Raw genomic sequence first — 12,742 nt, forward strand, 5'->3', positions numbered from 1 at the left:
TCTGGAGACTCTATATCCTCCTTGGCCCAGGAAATTTAACAAACTGATAGTAATTTCAAAACATTCTTCTTTGCTTTCTGCTGCTATTAGAATATCATCCACATATTGTAACAATGTCCCCTTTTCCTGGTTTTGTCTTTTCCATATTTCTAATTCCTTTGCCAACTGGTTTCCAAATATTGTGGGGCTATTTTTAAACCCTTGTGGAAGTACAGTCCATGTCAGTTGCATCTTTCATCCTGTAGCAGGGCTCTCCCATTCAAAAGCAAATGTGCTTTGACTTTGTGCATCCAGAGATATGCAATAGAAGGCATCCTTTAAATCTAGTACAGTAAACCATTTATGCTCCTCTTTCAGGGATGTTAATAAAGTATAGGGATTGGCCACTACTGGGTGTATATCTTGAACTATTTGATTTATAGCTCTTAGATCCTGGACTAGTCGATATTCCCGTCCCCCAGGTTTCTTTACCGGTGATATAGGTGTGTTATATTCTGACTCGCATTCTACCAAAAGTCCACATTCCAAAAATTTCGTGATTAACCCCTCCAATCCTTTTCGAGCCTCCCACTTCATAGGATATTATTTTTGTCTTACCGGTTTGGATCCAGGTTTCAAGGTCACTTTTACCGGTTCTGCCAATTTGGACCGTCCCGGCACTTCATTTGCCCAAACCAAGGGTGTTACTGCACTTTCCACCTCTTCTGGAATTTGTTCTTCCTTAAAAGAATCCTGTAACATAAACACCCTTGCCTCTACGGCTTTTGATTCTGGTATCAATAATTCAGTTTCCCCATTTTTAAAAGTTATTTGTGCCTCTAATTTGCTTAATAAATCTCGTCCTAACAAAGGCAATGGACATTCAGGCATATATAGAAACAGGTGAGTTACCCACTGTTTTCCCAATCTAAATTTCAATGGCTCTAAGAAAGGTTAATTTTCTTTTTGCCCTGTCACACCAACATCTACTGATTTATGACTAAATTTCCCTTTATATGTGTTCAACACCGAATAAGTTGTCCCTGTATTTATTAAAAATTCTCTTTCCTCATTCCCTAGCTTCTCAGAGACGGGCTTGGAGGGGAGAAGGCAATTCTGCTACCTGCCCCCTCCCCCGTCCCTCCCCGTGTCCTTCCCGAAACCGGGCTAAATCTTCCTGCCCCCCCCCCATAGGAGAAACAGAAGGACTATCGGTCTCAGATTTTCGGTCCTCCTGATCACCTCCCCATCTCCGGCAAGGTGCAACCATTAATTCAACATCCTCCTCCTCAGGCTCATATTTCAAACACTCTTTGCCAACACTACAAGCGACGCAACAATTCTTTGAACCCTTTTCGCAGTTTCCTTTCTTTAAAGCCATTACCATAGAACCGCGCGGATGCATCCCACACCGCCTTTGCCATTCCGAACGATTTCTCAACGAGAAAAAAATGAATCTATATATGTCATCTCTTCCTATTTACCTTCCCTTTTACAAAACAACATTAATTGCAAAATGGTGTTATAACGCATTGTCCCGTCCTCCGGTGACTTCTCCCTGTCATCCAGAGTATATAACAGCCACCAGTAATTACAATACTCAATTAACCGTTTCCGAGTTAAAGGGTCCCCCCCCAGCTCTTTCCAATGTTTTAAAATACATCCCAAAGGCGTGCCCCTTGGGATGGGTCTTTTACTCGGAAAGGTGCCCATCCTTCAAATGACCAGTGGTAGTGATTGTGCACTACATCACAAACACTAATCAGAGGGACCCCAACCCTTGTTGGAGCTCCCTTTGGGATCCCAGCCCCCTGCTGAGATCCTGGAGACTTCAACCCCCTGTTGAAGACCTCCCCCTTGGGTCCCGCTCCACCGGCTTTCACCGAGCAGAGACTTTCCACAAAGGTACTTTTTAGCCCTACTCTACGAGGTTTTCACCACGATTTATGAGCAGGCGTATATTATACCTAAAGAATGCCTTAATTAAATTCCAGGGGACTGACTTGGAATCCTTCGGTCCGGGGATCAGAGGTTCTCCTCGAGAATCCCTCGGTGCCGGCTGGAGGTCTCGTGATCCCGCGGATCCGTCGATATTCACAAGCGGGGTCCCACCTGGGTCGCCAGAAACTGTCACCGAAAATCCGGGAATAAACCTCGTCACAGCACTGTGGTGTTAACAGGCAGCATTCTTTATGGCAGCGCTGGATGCACGGGGGATAATTCCACCCAACGTGCACACCCCATGCCCCTTCCGTGCAGTTTATATAGATCAAAATATACATATTCATCTGATTACATAAGCTCTTCCTTTCATAGTCAAATCAGTCCATTTCCATAGACTCCTCCCAGCTCCGCTTGCGCAGTGCCTCCCAGTGGTGGTCGTCGGGGGTCGCAAGATGAAGGCTTATCCTCTTCATCACAGTTTTTGCGCAAACTCAGTCCTCTTCTGGCTCTTGTCCCTGCGGCCAGGTCGTCTTGACCGGTTCTAGGCAACTCCTGGTTTTAATTAAAACTGACTTCTTTGGGGGGAGATGTGTGACTCTTTGCTTCAGTTCACTTATACAACAGAGAGACATCACAAATGCACCTGAAACCATTAGGTAACGCTATTTTTATTAAAAATCTCCCTCTACCATTATTGTTTAACATTAATGATTACCTAGAGACGAGACCCTCTGTTCCCAGCCCTAATGTCCAGGTGGGCAGGGCTGTACCAGGGACACAGCAGCATTGGTCGTGCTTTATGATTAACTAATTCCATCACCTTGGTTACACCTGGATTCCTGACCTTTTGTTGTGGTGGCCCACACAGTGAACTGAAATCAAAGGGGTTTTCTGACTGTCTGTTGCAATGTTTTGCCCTTTCTCTTGTTTTCCTGTTGCAGTGCACAGCTGCTTGTTTAAAGCAGCGTACGGGAGGGTTGCGCAGGGCCAGAATGAGCGCGGGGTGGGGATTTGACTGTTTAAGCTGCTGCTGCTACTAACAGAAGGTCTATTTCACCAGCTCTCTGAGGACTCCTGGTTATCTTAAAGTTCTCTCCATCTTTGAGAAATGCTTCCATCTCTACCAATAATTCATAATTTAGAACTCAATCCTATAAATATTTAAGAAAGCATTTACATGCTGGTGCCTGATCATTCATTGAACTCGGTGAGCTTAAACACAAAGTGTAAAGTTGAGCGGGTTGGGTAATCCTTTTTGTGATTAGGACAAGTGTCACTAAAATGTGAGTTTTAACATTTAATTTCAGGTAACTTCAATCATACGGTTGAAGCTAGGCTGGTTGTTCACATCTGTGGTCAGATCCCTTCTGTTATGCAGTCACTGTAATGTATGCAGCTGTAGAGCATGGTAATGTCATCGGAAGCAAGGAGGCTAGACAGTAGTCTTCAAGAAACTTAGGTGGTGGTGGTGGCCTGTTGGTCCCTGAAGTGTAAAACCACTGAGCTGTCGTGCTCGGGACTGTGCTTAGTGAGGAGCTTTGCCGCTGAAAACATGAGACTTCAGCATCTGAACTCTTGCTCTGGACAGGAGGTGTTGGTGTGTGGGGTGATGATGTTTTCCAGTGGGAGCACGTGCTTCGGCACAGTGAATTGATGCTGTGAGAGCCTCTCCCTTCATGCAGACTGAGGATGAGAACTCTTGTACGAGGACGTTGTTGCTAACAAAAGAGCACAGTTTAAGTCAGTCATATTGCAGTGTTTTGTTCTTGTTTGCATTTTGTAGGTTGTCATAGATCAGTCAACAGAATGGTTTAATTTTTATTCTGTATGTTTGTCTGAATGGCACATGATACAGGAGAACTTCAACAACTAGCTACAGACAACAGCAAGTGTAGATTTAACTATAAAAGGTGCTGTACTGTCAACTGCTAAATGCACAGCAGACTTTTATACTTCAATTTCAGAGATTTCTACAGGTCTTTAGAGTTTCTTATTTGGTTTAATCTTTCACACATCAATAGAAAATAATAATCACTCAGTGCATTTTAATTGAAACAAATTTTTAAAATGCATGCTTTAGAAAAAAAAAACTGGTTCAAGGAGCCCCTGAAACACATTTAAATGTATGGACTCTGTCATTTTAGCACTGTTTTATCTCCCACAGAATGAACTACTCATTATGGAAGTTCCATGGTCAGTTTTACTCAAGAAATTATGCTGACAGTAAGTGTATTTTTTTTTTCCCCTCCTCTCAGGCTTTGTGAGCCAAAGAAAGATTTAATTGCCCGAGTAGTGAAAATAATTGGGAAGATAAAAGCTATTGAACTGCTTATGGAAACAGCTGAAGTGGAACAAAATGGTGGACTGCTCATAGTGGTAAGAAAAATGTGATATTGTGGGTTTGCGGGGACACCCCCCCCCCGACTTTTTACATGTAGAATATTTACGTAGTATGATTGCGCAGCTTTCACATTGTACAGGGTTCTCCCAGAGCCTCGTGGCCTTCCCTCCCCATGAAATTTGCTTAATAAATGCTAATGTGACCTTCCAGCGGGATTTGAGTGAACAATGAGGTGCATGTGCCTGGAAATTGCCGCACTTTTGTATTGAGATTGGTGTCTGTTCTGCAGTGCTAACGCTGTATCTGTTACTCTGCCCCTCCTTGGGGTCTTTTGCTGACAGAGTGAAGAGTGGAGGGTTCTGAAGCTTGAATCAAAGCTTGTGGTGTTCGGATGGAGGTGAAGCCTCTGGCCCAGTGCTGCAGTGAGTCCGGTGGGTGTTTGGCAGCACGGACAAGCCTGCTGGGTTAATCAGCGTGCCGTCAGAGGCCCGCGTGCCCAGGGAGCATTCCTGATGTCACATTTGTGAGTGACTTTCAGAAGGGAATCTGTGAAAGATAGACTGGGTGACAGACAAGAAATTCCTTTATATTTCAAGGAAGGTATGACATAACAGAAGAAGATTCAGAGGAAAAAGTGGCAGATTGCTTATCGGTAAGTTTAGTAACCCCATATCTTCACTTCCTGAAGTATTGGTAAACTGCTGGTGGAGTAGTAGTTTTCCCCGTCTTGGGGGAAAAAAGCTTTCTTTCTGCTAAATATGTAAGATGTCTTACCAGATTACAAAAAGTGTGAGTGCCTTGTGTGTATTTCCAAAATCCTGGGATTAAAATGCAGCATTAGGCCTGGTACCTTGTAGAAGCATCCAATAGCACTGTTCTAATTTTTTTTTTTAAAGATCTGTCACCGAAAATCCGGGAATAAAACCTCGTAACACCAATGTAGTGTTAAAAGGCAGGCATTCTTTATTGCAGCGCTGGATGCACGGGGGATAATTCCACCAAACATGCATACCCCATACTCTTTCCGTGCAGTTTATATAGATTAAAATATACATATTCATCTGATTACATAAGCCCTTTCTTTCATAGTCAAATCAGTCCATTTTCATACACTCCTCCCACCCGCACTTGCGCAGTGCCTCCTAGTGGTGGTCGTTGGGGGTCCTAAGATGAAGGCTCATCCTCTTCATCACAGTGTCCGCTGGTTGACCCCAGCTTCTGCACATGTGCAGTCCTTTTCTGGCTCTTGTCCCGTAGCTAGGTCGCTGTAACTATGTCGCTGTAGCTAGGTCGCCTTGACTGGCTCTAGGCGACCGCTAACATTTCAGGTGGGAAACTTTTGTTTCAGTTAATTTAGACAATAGATAAAAACCACAAACACACCTGCAACCATAGTAACGCTATTCCTATTAAAAATTTCCTTCACTACTATTGTTTAACATTGATAATTACCTGGAAACCAAACTCTCTGTTGCTGGACCTAACGTCCAGATGGGCAGGGGCTATACAAGGGACATAACTAGCAACATGGTTTATGTTTATGATTAACAGATTTCATCCCCTTGGTTACAGATCCACCAGATAGTTTGTTATTTGAGAACAGTGGCAAGGGAAAACGTTGTTTGTCATGATACAGATTTAGTAGTGACATTTTTAGGAAACACCCCATGAATAAAGATGTGTGTTTGGAGTTGGACACCAGTGAACACCTGCAGTGGTCACCATGAAAATCTGGCTAAGTTATAAACCTTTGGAACTGTAGGTGACTGGGCCTGTGTACTGTTTTGGAGAGCACAGCTTCTGAAATACCCGTTCTTTACGTGGGCCGTGCTTGTGTGAACAAAATGTTTTGCTGCTGTAGTAATGAAGGGCTGCACCAGGATGAGACACCAGAACTGAAATCAAGCCTTGGTTCTGCTCTGTTGAGAAACTGAGCTGCAGTTCTGTGCTAGGTCATGGAAGCCGCTGTTGGGGTTACCAAGCTCCAGCCGTGTGCGCGCTTGCCGCGCTCCAATTCTTTTTCACAGTCCTGCTATTGAATTGTTGTACACTGAGCTGAGTCAGAAAACTGAACTGTCCAAAAGCCTGTTGCTTTTTTTAAAGAGTTAGTTTGGAGAGAGATTTGTTTCCTTACCCAATTTGCTGTACAGTTTCCTTAGAGCTGGCACTGGCAGCACTGGTGGTGTGAGAGAGGGCACGTGACTGCAGTCGTTCTTCCTTAGATTGACTTAAACTGCCACGCAATCCTTTTTCAGTGGTTCAGGGGAAGAAAATGATGTTAAACGGGGGAAAAGCAGTTACAGGATTTACTGACCATAAGTTGGATGTTTAGATAAAAGCTGGGTTTATTGATCATTGTTGATTTCTTACATGGGATTCATAGTATTGCCAGATGCTGAAATACAGCAATTAGACCATTATTGAATTATTGATGCTGTTTGATGTATAGATAAAAGCTGGAGCCATCTGAGAGGCTTGTGAGAGTGGGCAGCTGCCCCTGGGCTGGTGGAGCTTGGGGGCAGGAATACTTGCGGCGCCTGGCCGGACACCAGTGGGTGCTCCCAAGTGCGGGGATCATTTGCAAGATGTCTCTGCATGGGATTTCTTACGGCTGCTGGCCCTGGCTGTGCAGGGGTGGAGGCCAGAGAGCTCTGCAGTGCTCCTCAAGTGCTCCTGCAGAAGGCATTGCCTTGGTCAGAGAGCTTGTGGCCAGAGCCTGAGGGGAGATGCCTCTTCCCAAAGCCGCCTTTGTCTTGGCTGGCCCCAGGGTTTGGAGGTTTGCCTGGGAAATGGGCACTAAGGAGAGATGAAGTTTCCCTGCACTTGGTGTCCAGTGTGGTGATTTTTTGAATTATTTCTTTTCTTTCCCCCTTGCTGGTTCAACAAGGGCAAGGGCAGGGTCCTGCAGCTGGGGAGGAACAACCCCAGGCATCAGTACAGGCTTGGGGCGGACCTGCTGGAGAGCAGCTCTGGGAGAGGGACCTGGGTGTCCTGGTGGACGACAGGGTGACCATGAGCCAGCAGCGTGCCCTGGCTGCCAAGAAGGCCAAGGGGATCCTGGGGTGCATTCAGAGAAGTGTGGCCAGGAGGTTGAGGGAGATTATCCTCCTCCTCTGCTCTGCCCTGGGGAGGCCCCATCTGGAGTGCTGTGTTCAAGTTCTGGGCTCCCCACTTGCAGAAAGATGAGGAACTACTTGATAACTGTAAATGTAACAAATGTAACATGTAGGGAATGTTATCACTTCAGGTGGTCAGAAACAAGTCTTGGTACTTTGTGAATAATTCAGAGGGTTGCAAGGCAAGGGACTCCTGAATAATCCCTTTAGGCGCCTGGGCCTTGGGAGAACAGGTATGCAAACTACAGAGATAAGGAGGCTGCAGGATAATCTGAAGACCCCTGCTGAGAGACGCCAAACAAACATGTGCGATGGACATTACCATATATTAATGAATTCTTGGAAAAGCCATTACTATGATAAACATTTCTTGGAAATGTAATGAATATGTATGTTAACATAGCATAAATATCTAGTAACTGTGTCTCTTCGGTGCACGCGTTTGGAGGAGAGATCCCCCGTGTGCCCGGCGCCGCAATAAAGAATACCTGCTTAATAGTCTGCCGACTATTGAGTCTTCAATTCCGGCTTTTCACGGCATCATTTCTGGCACCCCAGATGGGACCTGCTCTGCTCGGCTGCAGGACCCGCTGAGAACAGGACTCCCTAGGGTACCCCCGGGATTTCCTGGAGGGACTCCTCGCCTCACTCGGATCACTGCGGGAGCAGACAAGGACCATCTAAATGAGTAAAGGTATTCTTTTTTTACTTTCTTTCTCTGTTTTGGTATGTGAGACCGGTCATTTGGAGAGTTCTCGTAAGTCGTAGGAGACGTCCTACGCTGAGCGCTGTACACCAGGCTACTAGTGCCTGAGGGTGTACGTCTTGGTACGTTGGTGCAGGCACGGGTTAAGCTTTGCACTTCTGTAATAACGTGCTTTTGGTAATTGAGCGTTGGTACAAGCATGGGTTAAGCTTTGTACTTCTGTAATAACGTACTTTTGGGTATTGGTGCGTTGGTGCAGGCACAGGTTGTGCTCTGCACTTCTGTAATAACGTGCTTTTGGTAGTTGTGCGTTGGTACAAGCATGGGTTAAGCTTTGTACTTCTGTAATAATGTACATTCGGTATGGTACACTTAGGAAACCCGCTTAAGTTGTACTTCTGGCGATACGGATTTGTTGGTATTGAACTTGGATATCGGATATCTCGGATACTGGCTTGTTAACATACCCATCAGGCATCGTAAAACCAAAAAAAAAAAAAAACCAACCAAAAAAAACCACCTTGCACGGTGAACCTCTTTTCTTGTGACACGACAGATTAAAATTGTTAAGATAAAGACTAACAGAGGTACAGAATCAACAAAGTAAAATGGGGGAAAGCAAAGCAGTGGTATTTTAAAGAAAAGCCCCTTAGGCACATTGGAAAGCTTGTGTGACTGTGTATGAAGCCTCTGTGTGAAAGACAAATAAGTCGAAAAAAAACACCACGTACTTTTGGTGTGTTCTGCTGATTTCCGGTTTTTGACTTGGGACTGTTGTATTTGAACTCTGAGTCTTCGGGGACGTGGTTTATGATTTCTGAAGTATCAGTGCAGGGTCTTCCCGTGGGGGGGATTTTGAGAGTCTCTCCCAGGATCTAGATGGCAACATTGGGAAAAGTAGGGGGAGACCCCTCACTTGACAACATCTTAATAATGTATGGGGCTTGGTTTGCTTAAAGAAAATAGGCATGATTTAGGAATTGAGTTGGGAATTTGGGGACTGGTTTTAAAATACAAGTTGGTATATATTGTGGGGTTACAAGTTCTCTAGTTATTTGGCATTAATCGATCATTTAGGGACTCTGGTTTTGGGGTATGTATTAAATATACTGTATATATTGTTTTGAAAGAGCTCTATGTATATAAACATGTTAACTGAAGTGGTTTGCCTGTATATATTGTTGTACTTAGGTGATACAGTTTGTAAACAGAAGGATTTTAAAAGATGGCTTCTAGGTTGTGTGTATGTGTGTGTGTGTGTGTGTTTTGTGTTAACCGATTGGTGGAGAAGTTGAGAAGTTATTTTATTGTAACATGAGCTTCGGAGGGAGGTGATGCCCTTACAAACAATTAATTGAATTATGATATGTTGTTAGAATTGATGCGGTTTTGTGGACAATTAAAAAGTATTGGAGATGAAAAGTTTAACGCGGTATTGAAAAAAAAAAAAACAACAAAAAACCAAAGGAAAACCCCTCTGGATTTTACAAAGGCTTGTGTAAAGTGATTAGAACAGAAAGGTATCAAGTTACAAGCTGCTTTGCTAGCTGCTGCTCTAAATGAAGAAAAAAAAAAAAAGCAAAGTTCTCAGAAGTTAAGCAACAGAAAAACAAAATGAAAAAGAGGGGAAACAAGGTAACTTTTTACAGTATGGACTACTAGCGGAGTGTGAATCAGAATACAATACTCCTGTGTTACCAGTAAAAAAAAACAACAAAAACAGGTGGAACTTACTGGGTAGTACAGGATTTAAGAGAAGTGAATAATATTATTAGGGGCATACACCCTGTGGTAGCAAGTATGGTTTACGGTATTGGATTTAAATGATGCATTCTTCTGTCTGCCTTTAGCCAAAGAAAGTCTGAATTTATTTGCATTTGAGTGGGAAAATCCTACCACGGGTAAAAAAACCCCAGCTTGCCTGGACAGTGTTACCCCAAGGTTTTAAGCATAGCCCAACGATCTTTGGAAATCAACTAACACGAGAACTTGAAGCATGGAACCCGCCCTCCAGAGATGGAACCCTTTTACAGTATGTAGATGACATTAATAGCAACTGAAACAAAACCTGACTGTATACAGTAGACTATCAGTTTGTTAAAGTTTTTGAGATTAAAAGGGTATCAAGTCTCTCAACAGAAAACTCAGATGGTGCGGCAACAGGTAACCTACCTTGGATGCAAGCTGTCTGGACAAAGAGAACTAGGAACAGAACAGAATGAAGCCATCTGCAGGACTCCCCTCCATCAGACGGTGAAAGAGCTCAGGACCTTTCTGGGACTGACAGGTTGGTGCTGGTTATGAATTTATAATTACGGAATAATAGTGAGACCCTTATGTGAACTTTTGAAAAACAACCCCACCCGATTGATCTGGTCCAAAGAAGCTCAAAACGCATTTCAGACACTTAAGCAAGATCTAATGAAGGCCCCGGCTCTGGGCCTGTCTGATGTTACTAAACCCTTTTGGCTGTTTTCTTATGAGAGACAAGGCATAGCTCGGGATTCTAGCTCAACAGCTGGGACCCTAGAAAAGAGCTGTGGCCTATTTTGCTAAACAGCTGGATGGAGTAAGCAAAGGATGGCCAGGATGTTTGCAAGCTGTGGCGGCGGTGGTCTTGACTATTCAGGAAGCCCGAAAATTCACCTTGGGCAAAAGATCACAGTACCGATCTCACACAGAGTATCAGCTGTACTGCAACAAAAAGGGAACTACTGGCTTTCCCCATCCCAATTTCTACGATACCAGGGACTAATATTACGAACCCAGCTTCTTTTCTCAGCGGATTAATCTCTGAACCATTGGTACCTGATTGCTTAGAAACCATAGAGACTGTGTACTCCAGCAGACCAGATTTGAAAGAGGAACCCCTGGAAGATGCACAGGACTCCTGGTTCATGGATGGAAGCAGCATTGTCGGACAAGGTATTTGAAAGGCCAGGTATGCGGTGACAACAGCAGCCGAAGTAGTTTGTTCTCAATCACTACCTGCTAGAACATCAGCTCAAAAGGCTGAAACTATTGCCCTAACTAGGCCTCTGGAGTTAACAAAAGGAAAAAGATAAATATATGGACAGATTCCAAATATGCCTTTGGAGTTGTCCACGCTCATGGGACAATTTGGAAGGAGCAAGGACTACTAACTGCGCAAGGGAAGCAGATTAAATACGCTGAGGAAATCCTTTGACTCTTAGAAGCTGTTCAACTACCAGCAAAAGTTGCCATCGTGTACTGCCGAGGACACCTGAAGGGTAACACTGACCAGGAAAGAGGTAACAGGTTGGCTGACTCTGAAGCTAAACAGGCAGCAGAGAGAATGTAAGAGATTTTAGCCTTAATTCCAGATTATAGAAATAGAAACCTGAGTGACCAAGAAAATATTGAGTATTCCAAAGCTGATGAAGAATTAATAGAGGGATTAGGGGGCCAAGTTCCATCCCAGGGTGGGCCTACTTAAGTGATGGCAGAATTATAATCCCTGCTAAACAGATATGGGGGGTGGTTAAAGAAGAACACAATAGGACACACTGGGGAGCGGACTCCCTGTACAAATTTTTAAATCAGAAATTAATAGGGAAAAATTTGTATACTACAGTCCGACAAGTAACCCAACAGTGTGAAACATGTTTAAAAAATAACCCAAATACAGGTAACCGGGTACAATTAGGAAGTATTGGGAAGGGAAGTATACCGGGACAACATTGGCAAATTGATTTCTCTGAACTTCCAAGAAAAGGAGGGTAGAGGTACTTATTAATACTCATGGATACCTTTTCAGGTTGGCCAGAAGCATTCCCTTGTAGAACAAATAAAGCAAGGGAAGTAACTAAGGTATTATTAAATGAAATAATACCTTGATTTGGGGTACCGACAATTATCTCCTCAGATAGGGGGATGCATTTTTGTGCAGAAGTAGTGCAACAGGTCAGCAAACTGTTAGGAATCAGTTGGCAGTTACATACGCCCTACAGACCACAAGCCAGTGGGCAAGTAAAAAAGACGCAAAAATATGCCAAAAAGCGAATCTATATTGGTACCAAGCATTGCCTATTGCACTACTTCGGATACGTGTAAAACCTAGGGCCAAAGAAAATTTGAGCCCTTTTGAGATACTATATGGGAGACCATATCAGGCTAAATATCAGGGGGAAGATTTGAACCAGTTGGGAAATCAGTATCTACAGAATTATGTTATATCCTTAGGAAAACAATTAGAAAGGATTAGTAAAAATGTTTTGGGTACCAGGGCTAAAGGGGTAGATCACTCGATCCATCCATTTAGCCCTGGAGATTGGGTTTATGTTAAGAATTTTTCAGGTGATCCACTGAGAGAGAAGTGGAATGGACCTTACCAGGTATTGCTGACCACCTTCACTGCAATCAAGATTAGAGAACAACCGGCCTGGATCCTTTATTCCCGAGTGAAGAAGGCTCCTAAACCAGGATGGATGGTCGAAAAGGCTGGCAGTTTGAAACTATGATTGCGGCGGTAACTTTGTTAAACCTAGGCTTTTTAGGATACTGCGATCATGACAACTCGAACTACATGACTGGACCAAGATGTGACCTACAGATATTAGATAACAACACCCAGATATTGGTCAGCAATAATAGCTGCCTATGGAAAGCAAGATCCAACACTTGTTCGTGCTGACC

This window comes from Opisthocomus hoazin, chromosome 33, assembly GCF_030867145.1.
Source record: "Opisthocomus hoazin isolate bOpiHoa1 chromosome 33, bOpiHoa1.hap1, whole genome shotgun sequence".
Taxonomy (NCBI): Eukaryota; Metazoa; Chordata; class Aves; order Opisthocomiformes; family Opisthocomidae; genus Opisthocomus; species Opisthocomus hoazin.